The following is a 24370-nucleotide window of genomic DNA, read 5'->3' as shown; positions in this document are numbered from 1 at the left end:
CAACAGCAACAACAAAAGCCCAATGTGGCAACATCAATCATTTTGCATTTGCATGCAACAGACAGTAGCCCAACAACAACAAAAACAACAACCCTCGTGTTGCAGTGGGAAAGGCAAAAGTGAGGCATAAATTAGCTGGAGGCTTTGTGTTAAGTTTAAATATTGCACTTGCCCCTTCAGATACCCGCTTTAATCTACGTTTTACCATGGTCTGCTTAGCTTCATGGAAGTAAAAGTATAAAAGTGTAAAAGTGTTTCCCCGAAGTCTTTTGTTCAGCTGACTTCATTCTAAAGATAAAAGATACTCGTAGCACTTTCGCTGCCGCACAGTTGCAATCCATTTGGCGTATTTTATTACCAACACAGCATGACTCATGACTCACGACTCAAAAACCGATCCACGATGCGTTGTCATCTTGGGTCTTCATAATTGCTATTTGTTTGCTTTTTACGGCTTTTGCCCCAGAGGAACCTAGTTCCCATTCACCCACACAGAAACTCAAAAGAGGACCATTTAAGGCCCTCCTCAGACTGTCCACATCCGTTCTGACTCCGTTCCAGAATTGGCTGTAAAACCAATCACCTCTGTGCTCATGGGATTTTCATTTGCATCCCGCTTTATGGTTCTGTGACTAATACGTACTACCAGGAAACGCAATGGATAAGCAGCGTTTCAGAGCATAAATATTTATTTAAATATATACATATATGTATATAAAGATAATTAATTTTTTGTTTCTCTCAACAGAGGAGAAGTTTCCTAGGCTTTCCCTAAACATGCTATTACTACTTTGATTAGGAATTCCCATTTCCAGGTCTCTATTCTGAAAGTGTATGAACAATTAATCTGATAGTTTAATTGCTGTAGAAGAAATCCTTATTGTTTGCCCGTTCGTGTTGGCCGCATAAGAGACGCTGACATAACATTTCGCAGCCAAATGATTTATGCTAAATCCGAACGGAAAATCGCATAAACGGACAGGCTTATCTCAATGAGCTGCTGCCAATGGCGAATGGCCAATGGCCAATGGATATGGGGGCCAACTGAGGAGCCACCGATGGAGTCCCGGACTTTTGGCCATATATGCGTGCAGCCACGCAGAAAAATCGAAAGAAAACAAAAAAAAAAAAGCCAGAGAAAAAGCACAAGAGGCGATATTGATAGGCGCAATTAATTATACGTGCCTCACACTGACAGTAAGCGTTTTGCTTTGGTGGCACCGTCTCTACACATCCCCCTCTCTCTCTCTCTCGTTCAGCACTCACCACTATCTATCTCATTCCCGCGGCGATCGAGCGTCGTTGCCGCGTATCAATGACCAAATGACATATTAGCCTTCGTCTTAGTGTAAAAAGCCGCGATAACTTTGGCAGACGCACACGCAATGTGCCCCCAAGAAAGCAGCAACAACAAAACTTCAAAACAACCAGGAGAATACAAAAAAAAAAGAAAAACAAAAATATGTAGAAACCAAAACTGCCACAACATCGACGTCAAGTTAGAATCTAATCGTTTATTGAACTCCCGAGTCAAACCAGAAATCGAACATAATACGCATACGCAGCGTGCGCCGCCGCATGAAACCGCTTGCGGTCTACGATTTTTCGGTAAACTGGAGCAGACAGTGTCCAACTGTGTCGCTCTGCTGGCCCGCTGGCGGCGTTGAGAGCTGGAAATTACGACCCCAATCCCCCCGTTGGATCCACCACCCCCCACAGGGCTCCAGATTTCGATTGGGGGGCCAGCGGACTACAGTGTAGGAAAATCATGAGTAATCTAAATACCAGCATTAATTAGTCGAATGAACCATTTGCAAGCTTATGTAGGAGTTCATAATTTAACTCTATGGTGAATTAGAATTTAAATTTAACAATGTCAAATACCAATGATCAACATAAGTACTTCATTTATTTACATTCGAATTCTTACTATTAAGGGATTTTATACTGCAATAAAATATTGTTTTTTAAGCTTTTAAACGTAAGAACGTATTTGTTTAATTACAACCATTTTTTTCTTTTCGTGTAAGCTGTATATGAATATGGATTATGCTGGGGGAATAGGAAGTTGATGTGCACGTTTCGTTGAAATATGAGTAGCTAAGTGACTTTATCTCGGTGGCCCCAGTGAGCAACTTAAAAACACAAACCCAACCAAAGCAAACCAAAAGCAAACAAAGTAGAGTAGAAGGGAAGCGTAGAGACTGGCGCCAATGATTTCCATTGCATTCATTCCCATGAACTTGGAGTGAATGCAACTCCCACGCTTTAAAGTAGCCCATTTGGAATATTTGTCACGTCTTTGTTGCGGGTTTAAATGGTCGCTTTCCTAGAGGAAAGTCGCTTCAATTTCACAGGCCCAGTGCAGCCCTTTTATAAAGTTCTATTCTACAGAAAGTATATTTACGAGCACAAAGCGTGCAACGTCTGCTTGGAATTCTGATGGTTTTGGGATCATATAATAGCCTTAAATTTAAAAAAAAAACTATTTATTTATTTATCTTTTCAATAACTGCACAATATCTACATTTTTCTATGCCTCCCTTGCGACTGCAGTTCCGAGTTGCTCAGCAATTTCGACATTATTTAATAAGTATGAGGGCGTAGCCGGCAGCTTAGCGGCTTGAAAAACCAACAGAAATCGATGGCAAATTGTCAGTTACTACTGTGTAATCAACCGAACAACCGAACAATAGCAACAATCATGGCTTGCCAATGCTTTCAGCTTTCAACTCTCCACTGATTTGCTAAACAATTACGAGTACACTCGGTGAGTACTGGCTGTATACTCGTACAACAAATAGGTTCTACAAGCACTTTAGATAAGAATCTTAATAGAATTGCCAAGCGAAATGCAATCCCAACACACACACACACACACACACAGATACTCGTACAGATGCACCTTAAAAGTAGGGACTAGAGTTGCGACCTAATGATATTTATCAGCAATTCGTACAATTTCCATGAGGGCATCATCATATTTACAAGTTAATATTTACGCTAACAAGATCTGCCCGTGCCCACAACTAAGTTGGTGATCTAGCCACAGGCTCGTTGGGTTCTTTTACTTGGTATCCGGGATCCGGGATCTGGCATCTTGGATTCCCATTCCCATTCTCAATCCCATTCTCAATCCCAATCCCATTGCCTGCACCATTCGTAGCACAAAAGGATCGCAATGGCACACGGCTATGGAGATGGAGATGGAGACACTTAGATATCGGGGGAGGGCGACATGAGTAGACAAGCAGAATGCTTGTTAAAGCGCACAACATGCAGATTTCATTAAAGATATCGCCGGATGGCACTGCAGTCGCTGAAGGGAGCCACTTTGCATGTGGCAGACGGAGAGCAAAGGCTGCCGTGCACTGAAAAAAAACTACGCACTTGTGACCTGCAAGATACATAGTTCAACTGAAAGAATAAATAACATTTTATTGCCTGCAATCCTGGTGCTATTACTTAACAGTTTACCTCTTAAAAATATTAGAATATTTACTGTTCAGGCTACCTGTTATCCTAGTCACTAGCTCACATTCGCTCAGTGTACGGAGTCAACAAGAAACAGTGATTTCAGCGGATGTTGTTGTTGATGCAAATGTGGTGCAATATGCCTCACTGCGGATGGCGAATTTCTGACGCGAAAGTGAAGTGAGTCCGCTGGCAGAAGTTCCTTGCTCGGAGCTTCTAATGAAAGTCCAGCAGACCGAATGACTAAATGACTAAATGACTGAATGACCAACTGACGGACTGGCTGAATGTCCGAATGTCTGGGCTAGCCTTTCCCACTGTGGCCTAATAGCTGCGGTAATAAAATGGCAATTAAGTGCCTTTATGGCCGTGTCCCATCATCCTGTGCTGGTCCACAGCCGTGGGGCATCCTTTTATGCCCCATGGCCGGAGCCCCATAAAAATACTTGTTTACCCATGTAGCAACAACTCTATACTCTATGGCCAGAGCAACTGAATCCTGGCTTGGTAATTCGCCTGCGGAATAGGCGGTATCTGTGGTATCTGCGGTTTTGGTTCTACATTTTTTGTATTTGGCAAATCGGTTTTAGGGCTCATCTCTCGCCCGGAATTGTTTATGTTTATTGTGGGCATAAGTTTGTGCTATTTTATAGTTTTATCGCTTACACATGTCGAATGCAATTTGGCCGTTGGGCGGGCCAGTCTACGTTTATTGATTTTAAGTGTGAGTTTATGCGCTGCCCGGATAAAAGGGATCCCATAAAATAATGCCCGGCCCTCTTGGATTCGTTCAGCATGTCAACCTCATAAGCAGCGCACACGAATTAACGCCGTCCACTCGGATTCCCCGCCGGGATTGGTAATGAATCTGGGGCTGTGGGGATCGGCATCGGAATCGGGATCTCTGTGAGATTTCTGAGATGCAGCATAAGCATAACCCAAACAAATCAGAAGATTAAAGCAGATCTGGCCATCTAGGCACTTGTTTGGATTGGCTTTATGGTCAACTGGTGAGTAGATGAACAACAGCACAACCGACACTTTAGAAGCTCTTTGAGTGGCAATTTACGCATAATCAGCCTGTTAAAACCAGCTTGATTGCTGATCATTGTGCACTGCGCGAAATGCTATAGGTAGTCACTTAAAAGTTATCAATTTTACACACTATTTATAACTTTTTCATACTAGAAAACATATCTTCATTGTTTATACTTTTACTCATATGTAGTGCTTTCCTAAATCGTAAAGTTGGCGCAATGGGGAAATCCCAGCAGTCACAGTATATATTTTGCAATGTGCCTCCGACTGATTGCCTCTTTGTGATTTGATTTTAGAGTGCGATTTTCTCTGACGGATTTCAGCGAAGCCTCCATGACAAACCAATTTGAATCAGCATGGCTTTAAGTACGGTTTTCAATGACTGGCCTCGTGACTCACTAACTCTGCGTATGCGTAATATATCTTAGCGGCTAAAGCTGTCTTTTCTGCAGTTGCTTTCGTTTCTCTTAACAAACTGGCGACTTTTGTTCTACCTGGGCAAAACGAACTCCTTATCGCTCTTTGTTTATTTTTATGTCCATTTCCAAAGTATTAGTTATCAGAAAGAGCAACGAGCTCTTGTCTTTTTCACCACCTTTTTGGCACAGCTCGTTTTAGATGTATTAATGGGAATTCGATTTGGAAATATTTGACTTTGATTTGAGTCACGGCCAGTTCACGGGAATCTCTTATTGCTCCGCAAGAACTGAGTTATTCCGAAATCGTGTGTACGCTTATTGAAATGCAAACAGTTGGGGAGCAACAGAAGCAACATGACATGGCAGTACATATTTGCATGGGAATTAGAAACAAGAAACGCTGAATATCTGACTTTGGGGTTTTTGCGCTGGCGCAGAAATCTTGTTCGGCATGGGGCGGCCATATAGCGACGGCATGCCCCATACCAAAAATAACTCGGCATCCAGCAACATCACATCAGCAGCAGCAGCAGCAGCAGCAGCAACAGCAACAGCACACGAGCAACCTCAAACTTGCCCAGCAGCAGCAGCAACACAAATGGCAACATTAGCGCAAATTTCAACGGGGCACAATTTGAATTTGAATTTGAATTTTGCTTTTTGTGCGACACTCACAAACACGTTTTCTGTATACATTTATTTTGCTTTGCGTTTTTGGGCCTTTTATAATATATATATATAGAAAAAGCCAAGCCAGAGCTACAGCAAACTGAAGTCAGGCAAAAAAAAAAAAAAAAAAAGAATTCCCCCAGAGCCAATGACTCCGAAAAAAACATGTGTTGATTAACATAAATGATTTCTGTGCGACTCAAAAGCCAAAAAGCCTGTTCGTCTGCCATTTGTAAGATGTAAAAGCATTTTTGGAAATCTGTATTGCTGCACGGTGTCAAAACGTAAATAGCAGCTGGCAAATATTTATTGACTTAATTGGCATATTTGCTCGGCTCTGGGAAAGTTTAGCTTTTAAGTTAATTAAGAAATTTGTTACATACCTTTTTTTGCTGCAATTTTCATGCAAAATATCTTGGCGAATGTCCCACACTGCAAAGAGAAAGCCAGTAAAGAAAGGTTAGTTTATTTGTCAACTAATCAAGGCAATCGTTTTGATATTTGGGCTTTTGTTTTGAAGCCAACAAAAATGAAAATATTGGCGCACAGTGCGTTATATGCTAATTTCACGCTGTATCTTTCGCATGATAAATGCCTTGACTAAATGCATAAATTTAAGCCAAGTTAAGCAAACAGCTGAGCAGCTAAGCAGCTGAAAGCAGGTAGTTCGCTGTTTAAAGGTTGCTAGGCCAGTTTCGTTTGCCCAGCTGGACACGAAAAATAAATTGACACAACCCTACTCAAGAGCCTAGGCCATAAACTTTGAGCAAATCGATAATGCAATGCGGCATAAATTAGCGGGCGATGCGATGAGGATGCACAGGAAACATATGCGATATTGGTCGATTTGTAGTACAAAAGCATACAACTTAATCTAACAAATAATCAGATTTCATTTGCCTGTAAAACATTCGAAAATAGCAATACTACAGCAACTAAGCTTGAGCAACATGCCGTATTTTCCACGTTTTTCGTGCCGAAGAGCTGACCAATATGTTCAGGAAGCACAAGGCCAATACGAGTGACGTTGATTGCGAAATGTCTCATATAACTTGCAGAACAGCTTGCACAATTTTCCGGACAACATAGGCCCAAGCAAGTCGTCTTCTTATTCGTTGTTTAACATTTTTGTATTTTTCTATTTTTCCATTTTCGCATTTTCGCATTCACCATCCTTCCTTTTGCAATTCAATCAGCTGACATACACTCGTAGTACGTAGTACGTAGCCTCCTGGCCAACGGAACGGAACCAGACGTCATTTGGAATACAAATCGCCCGATGTGGCACATCAGGTTTCGCCATGGTCGTCACTCAAAGCCCAAACTGAAACCAGTAGAATTTCTAAACTGGTTGAGCGACACAAAAGGCCGAGAGCCAGCCACTATTCACTATTCACTATTCACTACTCACTATTCACTTCTATTCACCATTCGCCACTAACAATGCATCTCGCATTCTATACTAAATGTATAACAAATTCCGGTAGGCGCGGTGTGCTGTTTTTACTTTCAAATGCCTGGCATATTTCGACAGATATACAGATTTACCCATGGCAAATGACTGGAAGATCAAGCCCTGTCAGCTCTGGCCAATTTGCGTGTGTTAATTGAGACTAACTGCCCCGGTAGACGGCGGCCCTAGTGCTTTGATTAATTATAGACAGGCCGTCATAATTTACGACTGCTGACTGCTGACTGCGGAGTGTGTTGTGTGTTGTGGCTACTTGCATGACAGAATGCAATGGAAAATGGGGAGATTCGTGGGGGAAATGTTACACAACATTGCGCATCTGAAAATGAAAGCCGCCCCCCCTTGAAATCGTTGTGTTTTTCTAACCCAAAAAAATAAGAGCGCTGCGAAAGAAAGCAAACCACTCGAATAGTTGACAAATCATCGCCAGATTTACTTTTCAAGAATTAATCCCGCAAATCTGCAGACTCATGGCCTAATCAAAAGTAAGAGTTACCGAAATTGTTCATCAGCAATGAAAATAAGAAAATATGACAAAACTGGGCACCGAATTAACCCATATTTTGCCAAGAGATGATCGCGAGCTCAAGACCCCAAGTGGAATAGTGGCAGAGTGGAGTGCTTGCGTGCCTAGAGCTTATTGATCGAACTGATCGAACAACAAATGGCAGTTGCAACTACTGACACACCTTTGGCCATAAAAACGAGCTATATGGATATATTGTATATATAGGTTTTAAGCCGAAACCGAGCTGCAACTGTTGCAATAATGAGCAACTGCCAAAGGGAGATAAGGCTGTGTGTGGGTGCCACCGAAGCGGCGAACCACCTGCATATTCCATTTACCATTTTCCATTTTCATTTTTCCATCTGATGCCGCTTGATTCGCAATTCGAAAGCCTGCCAATCAGCTGGCTAAGAGTGAACAATGAACAACTGCCAACTTGGCTGGCCCAGCGTGTGACTGCCAAAATATTGCATTGTGTGCACACGATTTCGTTATGCATTTCAAATGCAAATTGGTTTTGAAAGGTAATTGATCCCCGGGCACTCTGCGCCACTCAGTGACAGAATTATTCTTCGATTGCGACTTTCAAATGCAGCGCAGGAAATACAAGAACCGAACACAAGAAACCGAAATCTACAAAGAAATACAAAAATAAAATAAAAGGTGCCCCCACAAAAGATTTGTGAACTGATTTCGTATGCTGCCAGCAAACACAACGAAATCATGGAAATTAAATAAACTCCGCACGATCCCTGGCACATTTATAACTTTGAACTTGACAGCCGCTGACTAGATGCCAGTAAAACATTCCAAGGCACCTACAGTCGAAGCTGCCTAGTGTTGGAAATTTTGAGTTTCTAGATTATTATACATTTTAAAAAAAGTATAAAGTATACGCTCAGTATATCGATATTTTCAAGGAAGTCATTAGCTGTTTTAGAGAGGTGGTTTTCTAGAAAGAACGACATAAATTTGTTTCATTAAGTGCCCTATATGTCATCGTAACTCCAAGTTCTGAAGTGCCCACTGTACTCAAAAACCAATCCAGTTTTATCTGCGTTTCTTTGATATGACAGCGTTAATTGAATTTCATTTTCATTCAGATATTCCGATTTCCCGGCAGCTTTTTGGGTGAGCCGAACCGAATAGAGCTCTTCTAATCGGGCTGCATGGTTCATTGCGCATGCAGGGAAGCGTTACAAATTAACCCAGTTATTTACGATTATTTCGTTTTAAATTTGGGTATTAAAAATAATATTGTATTGTATAGGTGCGCTCGATGGCGTTCTGGAGATGCAACTGAGCTGGCACAGCGGCAAGATCTTGTAAATTGCATAATCGCCCAGCTGGCCAGCCAAGTTGGTAGGTATGCTGTTTGGACCTGACTCGAATAGTATCAGCATTTGTATCTGTATCTTCTAGCCCGGCCTAAAACGTGTTTCCGCACTCGACTGCTCCATTTTGACTCCGACCAAGAGTTTCGAGTCGTAATTGCCCTGGCAATTTGCAATTGTGCGGCTCTGGTTCTGGCAGATTGATGCCTTAGTTTGATAATGGCCAATGTCGAGGCCTGCAATTTTAACGGTTGCACGGTGTCAGAAAGAAAGAAGAGATCCCCGGCCTTTCGCAGATGGAAATGGAGATGAGGATGATAATTCCCGGTAGCCGAAAACAAAGGGCAACAAACTGGTAACTGGCAACTGGCAACTGCAACTGTGTCAAGTGAGTCACACAGAAGACAAAGATGAACCCAATTCTGATTCTTATACTCATACTTATTCTTATTCTTATTCTCATTCGCAGTTTCTCCCATAAAAAAAATCATCAGTCACGTGCCCTCTTAACCATCTTTTTAGCATTTTTTCCCGTATTCATGCCAGCGCTCTATTGTCTGGGGAAAAATGCATTTAAAAAACGTTACAGGTGACAGAAAATTAGCAAAAACAAAGTGTTATGTGCGACAGCTGAAAGAGCGACAATTAGGCGCATTTTGTGTGTGTTTCGTATTTTTTCTTGTCTGTCTGCCAGTTGGTGGCCATTGCATTCAATTCAATTCCCCCAAACCCCAAACCCCAAACCCGAAAATTGTGCAATAACAATTTGCGCTGCACAAAAATGCGCAAGCAGCTTGGCCAGCAAAATCAAAAAAAAAAACAAACAAAACGAAAAGCGAGACAAGTTGCGTGGTGGCTTTGTTGTTTTGTTACACTGATACGATAAATAATTTAACAATTATTTATACATTTATCATGTTTATTACTTTATTAAAAAGAGAGCAATATCATAAGTTGATCTAAGCAAGAGGAATTTCTTATTTCAGTGTTATATGAACCAAACTACAACTCAGTATAAGTCCATCTATATAAATTATCTTTGTAATTTCTTCTGTTTTTCTCAGTGTACTTGCAGTCGAACATGTGCCTGGGGGTGTGGTGCTACAATTGTTTTGGCCTGGGCACAATATTTGAGACATCGTAAAAGTTTCACACAGTTCATTAAGCGAAACAAAGAAGTGAATAGAGTTTAATTGTGCAATCGTCTGCGATAGAAATTGTCATCGCACCATAAATGGTCAAAAGCAATGGCAGCAAAGCAATGGCAGCTTGGGATGGGGGTGTTAATGGTCCCCTAAGCCTAATGAAGGTTAATGGACAGCGGGCGACATGGAAACGTGAAATTCGTGAAAAGGCAGTGGAAAATTGTCAAAAACTGTTCCAATGCCCGTGGAGTTGGGGGCATAAATCATGCAAAATGTACAGTTAATAAAACGATCGAATTTCATTAATTGTAAATTAAGCCCGTAACCAAAAACGCACATGAGAGCGAGACAGCGCGATCGGGTGGGTGCGAGTGGGTGAGAGATAGAGGACGCTTGCATTTGGAAATGGGTTCGAGCCGTATTTCCCTGGCTTTAGCCTGGCCCGCTGGTGTTTTCCCTCTTCTGGGGACGAGCCACGACAACCACGCGGAAAATGCGCGACAAGGCGACGACGACTCTGCGATGGCGACAACTGCATGCCACGGAAAAGCTGCTGCTGCTGCTGTTGTTGCTGCCACCGATACTGAAACAGAAACAGAAACAGAAAAAGACGCGGTTTGGCTTGGCTGGGGATGGAATGATGATCGCTGTGGCATGGGCTTGTACACTGCGAGAAATACTTGGCAAATGTTGAGTATGTGTTTGGAAGGCAGCAGAACACACTGCTGTCTCTCTATCAGTTTTAAGCTTGATCTAACCAAGAAGTTGGTACTGAGAGATAAGAGTTTTAAACTTAATCTAACCAAGATGTTTGTACTGAGAGATGAGAGTTTTAAACTTGAAGTTTCTACTAAGAGGTGAGAGATATTCTTAGTTTAAATACTCTCCTTACTACTGTTCCTTAATTTAACAAAATTTCAAGGATTTCAGTTTATTTTACATATTTATTTTTAGAACTAACATTAGTTATTTAATGACCCTAGCGATATCATACGCAAACCATATTCCAATGGTGCTATTTCAACTGTAAGCTATCTATATTCTATTTGGAGTTCTATGCCATTATTTAACCATGTTTTTCTCCAAGTGTTCATCAGTGCGTGGTATGGCGTGGTGTGGTGTGGTGGTGCAGCTGAGCCTGGGTTTTGAGCCGGCATTGTTGATTGGTGGCTGCAGTTGGCTGGCGACGTTAATTTCACTTTAACAAACATTTCGCTGTCTGCCGCCGAGACCGCAAATGCCAAAGCAGACTTTTGCGGCCTGTGTGACAGATCATATAGAAATGTGTTGCATTTCTAATCAAAACGATCGATCAAACGGTAGTTTTCTGTAGCGTTTGCCTCTCAGCTGCAGATTGAGTTAGAGTTTGAGTTTCGAGTCGTACGAGTATGAGTATGAGTATCAGTATGAGTATCAGTATGAGTATGAGTATGATCATGAGTTATGTATCAGCGATGTGAGGCACACATATGGCGCTGGTTTGTTTGCCTAACCGTCTGTCTGTCTATCTGTAGATCTGTATATCTTTCTGACAGATCCGTCCCTTTCCCCTTTTTTCTCCATGTGTATTCGATTTGTCTGTCTGTCCGTTTGTCTGTCGTTTTGTCTGGCTGTGCGAATGCCTCAGTTGACACACGATACCCTGCTTTAATAACGGTGGCCTGCATCTGTGTTTGCGTTTGTCAGCCGGTCGGTTCGATTCGATTCGATTCCCCATTTGATCGATCGCTGCTGAAAACATAATTTGGTCGGCGGCGGATCTGTTAGGGAAATGCATTGCCCAAACAAAAAGTCTCAATTACACAGGCCGTGTGGAAAGTAAAGGCGGCCCTATTACCGTATTATGCCTAATGGCCCAGCTAATAGCCTTCATCCCTGGCCTTAGCCATATGCCATTGCTGTATGGTAGACCCCCAATTCGTAACCCTTAACCTTTTGAAGCAGCCCCCTTTGATCGGCAACAACCTTGAATAGCATGCTATAAACAATCAAAAACCCATTAACGCCTGCTACGAAACCTTTTAGAGGGACCTTGCCGGCTCTCTGTTGGTTTACGATTATTTACCAACATCATTACGATGAGGCTGCACATTTTCTCAAGAACTATTACAGCCACTAAGCGAAATTAAACAATCTACATGCGGCTACATTCGAACACTTGGAGTCGGAATAATAGTTATGCAAATTAGATGGGGGCTTTAGAAGATGTGAATACGTTATTGCTTTAACACTAAACAGTAAAGTCAGATCTATTATTCTTAAATTAAATCTTAGGGTTTTAATGGCGTTGCTTTGGTAATTATTTCAGAGACATATGTGTTTCTCAACTGATACAACATGTGTGGGATCTATGCTAGTGACCCCAGCTGTATGCTTAGATGCAGCATCTGTGGAAGTGGATGCAATGATCCTTCACCCCCACAGCAGCCAGCTCTGGGCGACCCTTCCCTCGTGCCCACGACTCGAATAGAGAAACAACGTTTTGTATCTTTACATTTCTAAGAAGCATTTAATGCCCAAGCGAGCATTGCGTGCCGCAGTCTGCGTTGCAGATAGATTTAGAGTCGGATACAGATACAGATGCCGATTTGGATGGCGATGTGCTGCTGGGAAGCCTCCACGTAATTCCAGCTTTGAATCTGCCTGGGTGCCACAAGTGTGACTATTAAATTGGCGGCGGTAATTTCAAGTTGTTGTTTTCCCCGGCGCTTTTTTTTTTCGCCTGGCCAAATGTCCGCCATGGGCACGGTTTTTTCGGTCTGACTCTGGGACCACACAACCGATTCTGTGGGATCGCCGCTTTGGGTTTGTTTGCTTTTTCCTTGCTTTTGCTTTGCTTCGCTGTTGCTTTTACTTTGCTCTTGCTTTGCTGTTGCTTTTGCTGCTGCCTTAACTGAAATTAACCCTCTCGTGTGTGCGTGCGTGTGTGCCTCACTGTCTGTGGGGCATTATGCAACCGCTGCACAATCGCTGCGGCACATATGAAAAGCGAGTCTGAGCCGAGGCTCTCCTCTCACTCCGTTCTCGTTCAATTGAATTTTTATGACGAATTTTTATGCCCCCAAAAACGGACAGTTGAACTCTGGCTGCAGTGGAAAAAAAGTATATCATCACATATGGGTTATTAATTAGGCAGTTTTGGAACTTTGAGTGCTGGAGTGAGTGACCTATATATAAAAGATTATGCTTGGTGCATAGAAATCTTTAGAAACTAGATTAACAACACTCTTTAAGCACTTAAATATAATGCACTTATTCATTGAGTTCTCATTCCTTGTGTAATAACTTTCGCATAAGCGCAGATCATATTTTATTTGTTACAAAACCATTATTTTTCCCTGTGCATATTGACTGGGCCACCCAGGACTTAATTGCCATCTCCGATGGGTAATTAAAATCAGCACGGCGTCCATAGCTTCGCGCAATCGCAGAGCATCTGCTGGCATTGCAGAATCTGAATTTGAATCTGAAGAGAAAATCTGATTAGCGACCTACGCGCGACATTTTGCAGAATTATGGCGGCATTTTCTGGGCTGTCAGTCGCAGTCCAGGCAACTGACCAGTCGGGCGTTGCCCACACGCTCCGGCGGCGGCTGTCAGAACGGTTTAAGGAGTCGCCTTCAGCCGCCCAACTGCCAGACGGGAACGGCCATCGGGTGACAAATCAATAGCCCGCAACGTAGGCAGAGCAGCAGGATCAGAAGCAAGTCCACTCTCCAGACTCGAGACTCCAGACTTGGGACTCCAGACTTGAGACTCCCAACTCCCAGCTTCCAACTGCACTGGTCCATCGAAACTGCAGCGAAACTGCATCGAAACTGCACCGAGTGTAGGCATTAAATATGCTGCTGACACTTGGAAATCTGTCCCCCGGTAATCAGCAATAAGACATATCTCTCGCTCACTGCCCAACTCGGCTGCCAGTTGATATTGCGACATGATCGAGAATCTCCACTGGGGCGTGGGCTTTGTAGCTCTGCAGCTTTGCTGTTCTGCTGCTAATTAAACGGCTTTGCTGCCCTGGCTGAGCGCAAAAAAGTACACATAAAAGTGAACAAAAATTGAGGGGGAAAATACTCAACTGAAAACCAGAAAATTATGAGACAACGACAAGCGTTTTGTAATGTACCAAGTTTGATGAGTTCAAAGACCGGACGTTAAAATACAAAGACCTCAAGCGGCGCTCACTGGAAATCGTAAGATAATATAGATTTTACAACCGGTGGTTACAGAAAACGACCAACCATAATGGGCGGCTCTAAGGTCAAGGACTTGGAGAATAAACTTGTGGCCAAAAAAAAATATATAATCAGAGGCCGAGAAACGGAAATGGGTCGGTCATTAGATCAAGGTTTGCTTGCCCGGCAAAGATCAGAAAAACCACCAAAGAAGCTCCGAAAATGGAAGCGGATAATTAGATCGACAGGCAGATATAAGCCCTATTAAAAGCTGTTCCAGCTGACATAATTTGTTTGATTGTCTAATTCAATGTGCGATTCGAAAAACGCTGCAAATGATTTGCATTTTCCGGTTGCCCTTAGTTTGCGTCCACAATTGCGCATTGAGATTTTATCCGGCGTTGAATGCCAATTCTAATGTATGCGCAAAAACAAAGCTACCTCTTCCAATGGCCTGCGAATGCAAATTTTCCCCCTTTCAGTTTTCTTTCCTTTCTGGATGAGCAGGACGTCGCTTTGGTCTGTCCAAAAGTGTGGGGCACAAGCCAAAAAGGGGGGCAAAAGGGGCAGCTGACTTTTATCTTGTCACAGAAAACTCGGATTTGCTCCCCTGTTTTTGTCTTTGCTCCTCGCAGAAAATAGCTGAGCCAGCCAGTCGAGTTGATGTATGTGTGCACTGGGAAAATTGTCTAGAAAAAGCATTTGGAAAAGTAGGAAATTCACTAAAATGTAGCAGTGCCTTAAAATAACAAAATAGTTATATACAATTTTGAATTGAATTGGTTTACTTAGTCAGGATGTAGTTATGATCCATTTGCAATTTCTAAATGCATTCTAATGCAAGTGACGACCATTGTTCTCAGTGCATTTGCGCTGCGACTTGAAGCTCAGGGGACCAAAAAATAACACAATGCGACTAACGATGTCTGCTCGGGAATGGCTCGACAGACTTGATACATTGTTGGAGGAAGTGATCTCATCGTAAATTACAAATTACACAAAGTCACGATATCAATTTCAGATATACCCGATGTGTTTGTCGCTCTAGCTGTTTGTTGTTATAATTAAATTGTTGTTATTTTTTTCGCTGCGATCAGCGCACCCAACACGAAAAAGAAATGTTCGGAAGAAAAAAAAAAACAAACCAGCCATGGAAATTGATTAATGTATTTAAATTGATTGAGCGAGGCGAAACGAAGCGAAGAGGCAGAATCGGATGAAGAAAAAAGCCCACCAAAGGCCGACTAATTGCAGAAGAATATCTCGAAAAGCCGCCACAGAAATTAACATAAATAACAGCAACAAAATCGTTTGGGCTGAGGTTGAGGGTCAAACACCTACGCCTGAAAAAAAGTTAACTTTGCTCCAGCACACGAGGTTCATTAGTAGCAGATCAGCATATAGATCTTTTGGTATTGTACATATGTATACATATATCTAAGTCGACTGTATGCCCTATTTACTGATTTCGGCTGGCGAAAGGTGACGATGCTGACCCATATGCGGTGAAAGCTCCTTTAATCAGCGACGCGGGATTTCGCCTTGATTTTCCACGGAAAATGCGGCAAAGTGCCTAGTCATGGCCCAAATACTATTAACTAACTGTGGCCCATTTCTTAGCCAAACAAATTCGATCCACACACACATACGCCCCCACAACTGCCGTAGAATTTTAATTGGAATTTCGTTCGATGGCGATGGTCGAGAAACCGAATCTGATGATCTGGTTACTTCTGGGCTTAATCTGCCACTGTGATACTGCCGGAATGTGAATAATTTGACGGTAAATACCTGCCATTAAAATCGTTTACGATAACCATATCATAGCTATTTGTTATTGTGTGATAGGAAAGTAGCAAAACCTATTACTGATTATTTAAAAATATCCAAGCAGAGATAAGCATTTCGAGTTTTGCTGTTTGAAGATTATACCTCAGCTGCGTTGCTTGCATGTTTTGAATTTGGGATTCATATATAATTTCATGCCATCGAAAAACTCCAGCTGCAAATAAAATGCACTTCCTTGAATCTCTTTCTGTTTGCCCATTCGATTTCTGTTGACACTGCTGGTCGGGCATCAAATGCGTGGCCAAATATTATGGGAGATATTCATCGCATAAGCAAATATTGCTGCAGCTAAGTCGCAGCTTAATTAATAAAGCAAATACAAATATTTTGCTATTTGCCCGCTGTGCATTAAAGCCCAGGTGAACTTATGCAATTCGAGTGCACAACAACGACGGCCATAAATTTACACATTGTCATGTGCGCCGCGCTCTTTTGTGGCACATAATATTATTTTTTCCCAGCATGTTTTCGCCTTTATCTGCTTCACTGCCGCCACTGCCCAAGTGTCGGTTGGCGTTGCGCTTTTCTAACAAATTCTGCCAGCTCGAAAGCTGGCTAAAATATTTGCCAGCACAAGTGTTTCAATTTCGGAATTTCGGACAGGCAGTCAGGTAAGAAAGATATGCGATATGGCCCAGATGTCGGGATTGTATGGATGTCTGAATGTCTGGAAGTCTGGCTTGTAGGTGGTTATGTCACCTGGTCGCCGAGCTGCTGATTGTTGACATGTTGCACATGCACATGCACATGCAACACTTGTTGGGTTTTGCCAACGACCTTCAGCATTTGGTAACTATGAGCATTTAAGCGACATCTCAGCGATGCGGTCCTGGCCGCAGACAAGGTCAACTGCATGCATATACAATCAGCTGGCTTTTTATGTGCATTACAAATCAATATAAATCGAAGAGTTATAAAAAGCTGAGCAGACCATAAATAAGAGGCCGCTCACAATGAAATCTGAAGTCTGTAGTCTGTAGTCTGAAGTCGGGAAACTGGAAACTGGAATTGGCCGGGTGAATGGCTGCTGTGGCTTTTGCTGCATTGATAACCACCGGAGATGTGTGCTCTCGCCTAGCACATAAATCTTTTCACACCCAGAGGACTGCGACTCTGGCCTTCCAGAGCCAACTAGATGGCCAACTAGCTAACCGGCTTTGTATCTGCGCAAAGTGCATGTAGTTTTGAAATTTGAGCTACGCATGCGACGACCACAACCCAAGCCAAAGCCCAGGCTCAGCTCAGCTAATTACTAGACCAAACCAAGTTCTGGAAATGAGTTGAAAAATAATAATAATAAAACACACAACGCTGTGATTATCGCTAGTCATAATTTACGAAAAAGCAAAGAAAAAACGAGAGACACCTTTTTTTTGTGTTTTAATTGGCAAAGCGAAGCGGCATGATATCTTATTGTATATACTAGAGACAGTAATCATTTATTTTTAGCCAAATTGACAGCCACCGAGCGGGCCGATAAAAATGGCTAATTAAAGTGCGAGAGGAAGCGAGATAAGCGACACCGTGACTATGTAGCCTCCAGAGTATTTATATACATTTATACATTTTTTTACAAATAAATGGCGGCTTATCAATCTCGGCTCATTTGTCGTCTGGTGTGAATGATTGCCACTTGGCGCGGTTCAAGGTTCAGAGCCATAAAAGAGAGCCAGAAAATGCTAACAATAAGGAATCGAGTTCGGAGTCGAAGTCGAAGTGGAAATCAGTTTCACTTTTCATTCATCCTCACTGACCTGCCCATAAATGCCAACTCAGCATTTGAATTGTTCGTACAACAGTGCGTATGATTGACGTGCGCAGCCATGGAGAAATTAATGAAAAACTAGGCACAATAACAGCAACTTGCCGTAATATGAAATTCACCTTAAAGCATGGAAAAGCGCACGGAATTCGTAATGAAACAGCAGAAATGAAAACAACAACACAAATACGAAATAAACGAAATAAATGTGTTTTATGTACGCGTCTATGCCTTGATTGCGTACCTCGAAAATGTTTACAGCACTTGCTATTTTCGTTCAATACAACAGCGGCACACTGCACACACGGCGTATGCGCAATCCGAGCTGCTTTTCACTCATTTTTGCTGTTTTTGCTGCTGTTGCTGTATTGCTGTTTTGCTGTATTTGAAAACGCATCGTGTCGTATGGCAATCAACGCGCACAGCTGGAAACTTCTAAGTTTGTTTACACAACAACATCAGCAGCAACACCAGCAACACCAGCGGCATCTTGAAATGGGCAAAAAACTTACAACAACACACACCAAAAAGAAATAAATTATTTCCATTTTTTCCATTTTTCGACTGTTATTTCTTTTTTTGGGCAAGTCCAGCGCCTGTTTTAGCTTTTTTTGCCTCAGCTGCTGGTGTTGTTTTCGTAGTTGTTAACATTAACGAGTTGCCAGCCAGGGAACACAACAAATAAAACTTCCAAAGCTATAATATTCGTACGCATGAAAGGCAACAAGGGGATTTTGAAGTAATTCAAGTAAAGCAAGAGCCCCATTAATTTTTTAATTTATATGATAGTTCATATCTGCTGCAGTAAACAGACGAATATTTTACATAACTTGGAGGCTCTTAGGAATTAGTATTACGGCTGCCATAAAACTGTTTTAAATCTGATATTAAAAACACAGAATGCAAATTATACACTTAAAGAACACTGTATTTTTTAAATAATTGAATTTGCAAGTAGAATCTCTTGCAGAGGTCTCTATACACTTAACACTATAACTTAACTCACAGTAAAGCGCGGCTTTCCATGTAACATTATCGGCAGCTGAAAGCCAGTTCATTGAGGTCAGCTTTGGCCGATTGGTTTCTTTTTATGTCCAGCTTATCAGGAGCGTAAGTGTTTCTCTCCATTAGTTGCCACTGCTGCATTTGAGTTCTGAGAAGCTTTACTTGTTCAACGGAACAAACAGTTGAAAACAGTTATGTTGCATTAAATTCATAACTTTGCAAGCCACTTTTCTAAGAGCAGTAGTAAGGTAGTGATTTATCTGGCTGACGTTCTATCATCATATTTTCTTTCTGTGCGCGCTATCTTATCGCCAAATAAAGACCGCAAGTTTTCCAATACTTTCATTCATACGCGGAATTCCATATGGCTTCCATGGAAAGTTTGCTTATCTAAAGAGTGGGAGCAATCATACGAGTATACGAGTATTCGAGTATTCCTGATAGCGATTCGTATTCAACTGCCTCGAAAAGAAACCCGACATCCGACGTCCGACGTCCGAAATCCTATCCGGCATTCCATTCACCCACATTTGCGGATAATATTTATGCACTCGCCGAATGAAATTCAATACTCCGCGTTGAGTTCATGAGTAATGCAACCCAGTAATGCAGCCCACCTTGACTTAATTTGCCGCGTCTCTTTTTACTTTGAAAGTTGCAACGAAAACAGAATTCACACGGAACCGCCTTTCAGCGGCGCTTGGCTTTTTCCATTCAATGTCAAGTCGAAAGGTGAACTCTGGCCAGAACCGCAATCAAAGGCAGCCCCACCATAAATCACTAATGACACCAACTTTATCTGTCTGTTTAAACAGCCATAAATTCTACACAAGAAAAAATCAAAGAAAAAACACAAGAATGAGCAACGATCTAAAAGGTTCTAACACCTCACCTCTCACTGCATTCATAATTTATGCGATCTCCAGACAGGCGCTCTTTGATATCAAATTATTTTCGCCGCCACATGAGTTATGGCGTTTTGCATCCGCCGGCCAATTTGGCCCAAAAAGGGGCTTAAATCCCGGTCCAGCTTTTATTTACTTGTACATATGTATGTTTATACCCATATTTTGTGATGTTTTTGGGCAGCTAAAGTGAACCAACTTCCTGCTTCAAATTTAATTAAAGCTGCGGCGGCTTATGTAAACACGTATTTCGTAGTTTGCATAAAAATTATTATAATTACACTCATAAATAATGAGAGAAACAAAAGTCTATTGCTCCTAAGTCTAGTCTGGCACCTAAATCACTGAGATTAGCTCACCGCATTAACATCTCAAAAAGCGATTCAGCTAACCGAATTGGGCTGCGATTGGATTTTATACGATCGAATGGATTTTCGGCGATAATCGAAAGCAAATTGAATTAATAATACGCGGCTCCATAGCTGTCAGCATAACTTTGAGTTATTGGGTTATTGTATTGGGGAAAATCGTCATAATTTCCACTAATGTGTGCAGTTGCCACGCGAGTGACCTCGCTCACTCGCATTTTCTATCAAATAGAAATTCGTTTCTACTCTGTATTTTTTCGTTTTCGTTTTCGGTTTTGATTTTTCTGTTTATCAGCTGCTTTCGTATGCCAAACGCGATTGTCAAATAAAATTTGGGGTTTATGAGACAGTTTAGCGATTAAAAATCGGAGGGAAAAAATCCATCGAAAACTGCCTTTCGATGTCAACGAAAGCGATTAGAAACTGTCGCTGAGAAATATTGTAAAGAAAGGGGCAACTCGAAAATTATATTTAAATGTAAATTAAGCGCATCTGAAGCAACTAAATATAAGTTATTTTAGTGTTTTAAGTAGTGAAAGTTTGGCACTGGGAGTGGGTGCGAACTACGGCTTAAAATCGTAGGGGATTACGTAAGTCTGGCTTCTTGTAGCCCATAATTGGGGTCTCTAAAAAGGGGCGGATGTGGGCGTGTCACCGAGACATTTATCAGTTAATCGCAGCTCAGAAACACTCACAAGCGGCTTTTGTTATCGATGGCATTATGCAGTATATGTGAAAACAAGAGAACGCAGCCCTAATGCCAACGATCTATTTGAGTGAATTTTTATGCAGGTATCTAGGCAACTTTAAGGGTGAGTTGTCAGCACTGCCAGCACTGCACACTTCGGGATATATTTCCTTTGGAGAAAAATAAAAATAAATTGAATTTGAAATGGAAGCAATTAAAATGTGAACCCCACTTCAAGCAGCAACCAGCATACGGTTGCCGTTTGGAAATTACCACCATGATCGCCGTTCGTTCGACAATTCCTTTACAGCTGTGTGTACCCAAACATTCATTTCGTGTGCTCAGCAACCACAAAAACTCATTGCAAACAAAATGATCGACGATAATGCTAAAACAATAGCTGCTGCTGCTGTTGCGGCTGCTGCTGCTGCAACAACATTTTGTCTGGCTGAAAAGACAATGTTTGGCGAGTCCCGCATTTAGCGACAATTAAGAAATCAAACGTGGCCTGTGCTGGGCAATTGTAATGAAAAGCGCTCACCAGGAGCAGCAGAAAGACAGTAGTAACTGCAGCAGCAACTGCAGCAGCAACTGCAGCAGCAACATCAGATGCAACAACTGCAACAGTAGCAATCCCCGATGACAGGCCACGAGTCAGACTTTCCACTCTAATGCAAATGTGCAATTAAATTGTTGACGTTGCCCGCCGTTTGTTCCGTTCCCAATCAAAATTGTGCGATCGTAGGACAGGGACAGGGACTGGGACTCTATAGTAAAAAGAGATCAAGTGAGCGTAACGACAAGAGCGCTGGCAATAAATTGTAATTAACCTTTTTCAACCAACATGGGCAAATTATTTGTGGGCGGTCTAAACAGAGAAAAAAGTACACGATTAGCGGCATTAAATTAGCCATAAAAATGGCATAGACCTTTTGAAAAAACATCAGAAGATAACCCAAGAGCCACCCAAATTGGCCGCACATTCATTTAATGCGCAAACAATTGGCCTCACTTATTTGCAAAATTAATTGCTCGTCTGTGGTTTATTTTTTATGAGCATAATTAAATGAATTTTAATGGGGCCGACAACGTTCTTGGCATAGCCAAACGAACCCTACTCTGACATAGAGTACTAAACATAAAGCAGCATGAAGCCACATATGGTTACAGTTCAGTAATTTTCATTTCATTTTCGAGTGAAAAAATCTATGGGCTGGAGAGATGTGTATCTGTGGCTCCGACTGTATCTGTATGTCTATATGGCACACACACACAGGGATTTCAAATCGGAACGGGTGTGTCATTATTTCAACTGAATTTCATGCCACATGCAATGCATATACAGGGAGAAATATTTGCTATGTTTTCAAGGCGAAGTTGTTTATTTTTACCTTGCTAACGATAATGCAGTGCTTGAATATGTCGATAAAAATATTATTTTTAAAATAGGTAAAAACACCGATTGGAACCTTGAATACATTTAATTCAAGTCATGTGTTTCTAAAATGTATCTACGCTTTTTTCGGTGCACTGATCGCTGTCTTTGGCTAACCAACGATCCTACGATCCAAAGACCAACGTGGGCAGGCTGAAACATTTTGACAGAACAGTTAGTCAGTTTGGCCTTTTGAAGACAAGGTGTTGCTGAAATCAATAGAACACTTATTCGGCCACACTTGGCAAGCAATTTATTGTATCTATCCGGACTATAGACCGTTGCATAAATTAACAGTCTGTGGGCCAGCTGGCCGGGTATCTGTGTATCTTTGTATCTGCGAGGTGGAGAATGTATCTATGCTAAAATCGCTGGCAACTAAAAGTCTACAAAGTAACTAAAAGCTGCTAAGCTTGTGCGCAATTAGAATACCCAAAAGCCGGTTGTTGTTGCTGCTGCAGTTGCTTTTGGCTGTTGCTGTTGCAATGTTGCTACATGGCTACACATGTTGCTGTGTTGCTGTGTTGCTGGCGGAATAGTTGTTTGTCCGTTTGTTTGTCCGTCTGTTTGTTTGTGGGTTTGTTTGCCAGGCATCTAACTAGCTATCTATATTTGAGCAGATTGCGCTGCTAACCCCATTGCAATCTTGACTCTCTCAGACAGACCGACTGGGCCAAAGTGACTAACTGTGGTGGATTATTGCTGCTGGTTTGGCCGGAATGTGTGTGAGTCGCGCAGATTGTTAACATGTGGACAAGTGTAATTTAGTTGTTAAGAGAGAAGAGAAACGGAGCGGCAGAGAAGCAGAGAGAGTTCTTGGTGCATTGACAACGCGCTGACTTGTACAAATTGAAATTTAAAACGCTCCTTTTTGGCCAAATGCCAAACTGGTTGGCCAAAGTGGCCCGACCGCCTGCCACATTTATTTAAATTGCAATTAGAGTGCCAGACGCGACTTATAATTAGCTTGTTGGCGGCTTAATTAGCTGGCACACACACGATCCAAGACGGGTTCTTCGCATTTCCCATTTTCCATTTTCCATTTCGCATTTCGCATTTCTGGCCACAATAGAAGAGAGCAGGCCGCTTTATCAGCTGTGTGCGAGGCTGTGTGAGTCTGTAAGTCTGTATTTATAAAGCTGAAAGTCGTTAACCTTCGTTGTAACACATTCATCATCATCACTCACCTCGCAGCAGCAGCAACAACACGCACTCACCGCAGCAGCAACTACAACTCACACACAGCTGTAAAAAGAAGTCGTCTTAATCTTAAACGACGTCTCCATCCACCTCAGAAAGGCTGCTGCAACATCAGCACATCAGCTGCTCTTGGCCAAGTCGTCGTGGGCTTTCTGCTTTTTACGTTTTCTTTGCCCCGCCGCATTGGCAGGCCGTGGCATTTGAAAACAAGCCAGGAAGTTGACTGAACGAATGACGAATTTACGAATTGACGAATGGACGAGCGCACTGAGCTCCATTGAACTGAGCCCCTCTTAAGTAACTCAGATGCCAGGCGACACCACTCCACTCCACTGCACTCCACTCCAACGCATCTGTATCTGTACCAGTATCTGCGGCAGTATCTGTCCCACAAATAAGCAAACACCGCAAACACACAAAGGAACCAGAACAGGCCAAACAACTCGGACGATGGATCTCGAGGAAAGCTCTTGCTGTGTGTGGAAAGCGCAGTCGAAAGTGTCACGTCTAGAACTAAATATGGGGAAAATTGGGAACACAACAAACACGAAGACACACAGCATTCTCCAGTGCGTAGAGCAGTGCAATCACTCGTCTTGACACTTTCTCGTCGTCAGCCGAAGAATGCAAACAGTGGAAAGGTTTGGCGGATGTTTGCCAAGATACCCAAAAAAAAAACCATCCTAGGGCTAACTGTAAACGAAAAGAGCAGAGAACTGCAGTAGGTGGAGCCAAGTTCTCGAGTGAAATAATTAAAATTCCATGCTCATAACTTCCGCAATTAAGGCAGCTGGGCTAGAGGCCCCAGAAAGTCCTCCTCCAGGAGTCCTACTCCAGCCGGCCAAAGTCGAGGAGCCACATCATCAGCAGCGGCAGCAGCTAATTTCCACGCACAGTTGACGCGATCCGAGGCCAGCATGGGC

General features: G+C 42.3%; 1 protein-coding gene across 2 annotated transcripts in view; it reads right to left on the bottom strand.

The window, feature by feature from the left end:
- Window positions 1-24370, bottom strand: part of LOC6537312 (stAR-related lipid transfer protein 13) — a 92833-nt gene that overhangs the window by 55936 nt on the left and 12527 nt on the right. For both annotated transcript variants that reach the window (XM_039376480.2, XM_039376479.1), the window contains one exon: window positions 5984-6032. The gene's annotated coding sequence lies outside the window, so the exon portion shown is untranslated. The remainder of the gene's footprint in view (window positions 1-5983; window positions 6033-24370) is intronic.

Source organism: Drosophila yakuba, chromosome 3R, assembly GCF_016746365.2.
Source record: "Drosophila yakuba strain Tai18E2 chromosome 3R, Prin_Dyak_Tai18E2_2.1, whole genome shotgun sequence".
NCBI lineage: Eukaryota > Metazoa > Arthropoda > Insecta > Diptera > Drosophilidae > Drosophila > Drosophila yakuba.
This window is presented reverse-complemented; position numbering and strand designations above follow the sequence as displayed.